At 55.1% G+C, this 3894-nt stretch overlaps 1 pseudogene; it reads left to right on the top strand.

Annotated features, from left to right (window-relative positions):
* Positions 1 to 3382: 3382 nt before the first annotated feature.
* On the top strand, positions 3383 to 3546 carry LOC115872999 (annotated as a pseudogene).
* The last annotated feature ends 348 nt before the right edge of the window (positions 3547 to 3894 follow it).

Raw genomic sequence — 3894 nt, 5'->3', positions numbered from 1 at the left:
ACCACCACCACCACCCCCGGGCCCAGGGCCACATTCACCCACTTAAGAGCTGGCTCCAAGAGAGGCCCAGCCGGCCACTGCGGGGATTCCCAGGGTGAGCTCAGCGGCTGTCTGCAGTTGCCTGGTGCGGAAGCAGCTTCCAGCTTCCTTCCCAGCTGAGCCAGGCGGGGGAGGGGCGGCCAGCCGGCAGACAGGCAGACAGACAGTCAAGTGCAGGCTGACCTCACGTGGTGGCCAGGCCCTTCATGGGGAGGCGGGGAGGGGCCAAGGGCACTGAGCGTTTCACCCGTGGCCCTCAGATGGCTGCTGCGTGCACTCCTCCAGGGACCGGTCCAGGGGCTAACAGCGCAGGCGTCCCAGCCCCTGCCCCTTGGGGTGTGAGCTGAGTAGGACGTGTAGACAGGGCTTGGGGGAGACAGAGAGCATGCTGGGAAAACCTGAACTCCCCACACACTGCGGCCCCACGAGCAGAACTGCCCCTTGGGGTTCCCAAGGCTGTGGTGGGTTTTGACTGGCAGCCCAGCACTTAACCCCTTGTGCCACCAGGGCTCCTTGTGGGGATGGGGTGAGGGGCTTCCAAGTTTGGGGAGCCAAGAAGTATAACCCAGAGGCCAGCAGGCACAGTGGTCAGCAAGCATGTGCTCATTTAGCAGGGGGAGGGATGTTATGTAAATGGTATATGCCTCAGTTTCCCCAGAGGCCCACCTCGAGGGTTGAGAATGTGTAACAGCAAGCCAGCTGCAGCGGAACACTGCGGCGGCGGCGGGGACCACCATGACTATTATGTGCCCTTACACAGGCTGTTTGAGGGTGGAGACTGGGGGGCATCTCTTGCCACCAGAATGGTGGTCCATCCCTCCTCCCAGCAACCTGCCCCACTGGCTTTCCCAACCTGTGATCTCTCTGGGAGCAGGCCATCAGGTCTTTCTTCTGCAGAGCCAGAGGGTGGGTGGGTTTGAACCACCCACTGGTCAGCAGCTGAGCCCCTCAGCTGTGACGCCACCAGAGGGCTCCGTGCAGGGAGAAGGGCAGCAGCTATTTTCATGGTTTTCTAGAAGCAGCCGGGTCTGGGAACAAGGCAGGTGGGTGGGTGGGACTGACCATCCGTCCTCTCCCAGGGGTTCCTGGTACGCCAGGTCCACCCCTCTCCTGCTCCTCCCTTGGCCTCGCTCCTAGGCCAGGGGCATCCTGCTGCAGCGGCCCTTCTCACCCCCATCCCCGAGTCCAGCAGAACTCCTCTTTCTCCTGACTTTCCCACGTTGCTGTCTCCAGGGTGGGACCAGCCCCGAGGACTGGGAGGAGCAGGATGGGGTGGCTAAGCTCTAAAACCTTATCAGTCAATGAGGTTCAGGACGGGTGCCCCGCCCACCTCCCTCCACTCCAGACAGCATGAGATAATGTTTGTGAACACCCATGAAGAAGTGTGTTTCTGCTAGAGGGAGGGAGCAGAGGGTGGTGTGGAGGTGGCTTGTGAGTGGACGGCTCTGCTCCCCACACTCACTCTGGCAACACCCCAGCTGCTCTGAGGTGCCCACCCTGGCCCATCCTCTTGCCTTCGTCCTTTCAGGGGTGGCCTTCATCTGCAGCCCCTTCACTTCCAAACTCTGCACCTCAGTTTCCCCATCTGTCAAGTGGGGCCTCTTGGCTCAGATAGGGGACCAGGTGAGCGACGGTGGCCAGCAGGAAAGGAGGTGATCCACTGTTGGCCTTGCACCCCCTCCCCACCAATGATCGCCCCTCGCCTCGGTGGGACATCCAGTTAGTAGGGTGTTGTCCCACTTCACAGCAGAGGAGACTGAGGCTCAAGTGGTGACTGAACACCAGGGGCCCTGCAGGTGGCTTACTGAGCTGAGCGTGGGGGCCTCCCAGTGGTGTCACCGCGTGTAATTCTCACCCCCACCCGTGTCCGTGGGATCCCTCCGATTCGGAATCCTACGGAATCCTCACTCCCTGCCATCCAGTCAGTGCTGACTCACAGCGATCCCCAGTGGGTTTCCAAGACTGTACTGTTTACGGGACTAGAAAGCCCAGTCTTTCTCCCGAGGGGTTTTGAACTGCCGACCATTCCTCTCTCAGCCCAGTGAGTAACTGTTACCCCACCAGGACACGTGGTGACCCTATAGAGCAGGGTAGAAGGGCCCCTGTGGGTTTCCAAGACTAACCTTCACGGAGGTGGAAAACCTCATCTCTGTCTGTGAAGTGCCTGGTGGTTTCAAAGTGCAGTCAACAGCCCAACCCAACCGCCACTTGAATGTTCTGCGACAGATGGAGTTCCAATTGCTCAAAAATAACAGTTCTTGGATTCTGTGAGTGGTAACAACACAATCGTCTTGTAAGCTGGCCCTCCACCCTGAGTTACAATGTTGCCGGTCACATGATTGACAGCTCAGCGGAAGCCTTTACTTTTTTTTCTCTCCTTCGTTACCTCCAATGAGCATTTCATTCTCAAAAAGGTTGTTGATATTAGTTCACAGATACAAATAATCACATTGTAGCTAACATACCAGGAAATCCCACTAGATCCACCACCAATCAGGACAGAACGCCCTGGGAATGCCTCTTGGACGAAGCGACCTGAAGGTCATTGTCATTGCATAGTAATGACAGCTCTGACCAAGCCAGTTAGATGCTTCAAACTGTGACGTTTTCCTAGAAGCTCAGGTAGAAGGATACCCACACGATCATTACAGTTTCACTTCCAGGAGCCCCAAGCTCGGGAATCTTCGAGAAAAATTCTTTCATGCTTCTAGTAGAAGGAAAGGAAATTTAACATAATGCTCTGTTCTCTTTATAGTTGTCATCCCCCAAAGGAAGCATCTTTACCAGGGGGAACAAAAAGTGAAGTTTTAACCTGGCAGCATCGTGGCTACTCATGCCCTGCTAGCCGCAAGGTCAGCAGTTAGAAATCACCAGCCGCTTTACAGGAGGGAGAAGCAGCCTATCAGTGATCCTTATAGAATTACAGTCTTATAAACCCACGGGGGCGGGGGTGGGGGAGTTCTACCCCATCTATAGGATCCCGCTCAACACTGGCAATGAGTTTATTGGGGTCTTTTTAACCTTTGGGGGAGGAGCCCTTGTGGCATAGTGATTATGTATTAGGCTGCGAACTGTAAGGCCGGCAGTTCAAAACCACCAGGTGCTCCGAAAGAGCAAAACTGGGCTCTCTACTCCCATAAAGAGCTACAGACTCAGAAACAAACCCACAGGGGCAGTTCTACTCTGCCCTATAGGGTTGCTATGAATAGAAATCGACTCCATGGCAGTGAGTTTATTTTTTTCTGGTTTAACCTTGTGGGTTTATTAACCCATACAAGCTGACCCTTTTTTCTTTTGTGTGTGTGTAGGGGGTGGGGGAGACCACTCTTTTATAATTAAGTGCATCGCTTCTCGGCCTTCTGGCTAAGATCAAGTGTAGTATAATTAAGTGCAGAGATAATTTTATAAAAATAATAAATTTCTGCTGAAACAGTACAAAAAAACTAATGTCATTCGGGTGCCCCTCCCTGGGATAGTGTCACCTGGTGCAGGCTGCACCCACTGTGCATGTGCACCCCACCCCCATGAACCTGGTCTCTGCTCCCAGGCCTGCTCACACTCACTCTGCCACATTGCATGGGGACAGCTAAGCACTAACTTTGCATCCCTGGTGGGAGCAGCCTGTTGGGTGGCCCATCTGACCTCCAAGTTCCCTGAAGCCCTGGCCACTGCCCTGTCTCTTCCAGGGAAGTAGCAGCCTGAGGGCAGGATTCTGGGAAATCCGGTTTATTAGCTCCCTAATGACTGTTTACAAGCCCAGAACTGCTTGCCTGGCATGTTCCCTCCCTGCTGAAGGGTCTGTGTGCACAGTAGCCCTATGCCTCCAGCAGGGGTGGGAGGCGGGTGGTGGTTCAA

This window comes from Echinops telfairi, unplaced genomic scaffold, assembly GCF_000313985.2.
Source record: "Echinops telfairi isolate 266 unplaced genomic scaffold, ASM31398v2 ScPeMD7_7458;HRSCAF=8496, whole genome shotgun sequence".
NCBI classification, from domain to species: Eukaryota; Metazoa; Chordata; class Mammalia; order Afrosoricida; family Tenrecidae; genus Echinops; species Echinops telfairi.
Note: the sequence above shows the minus strand (reverse complement) of the source record. Positions and strands in the feature narration are given on the sequence as shown.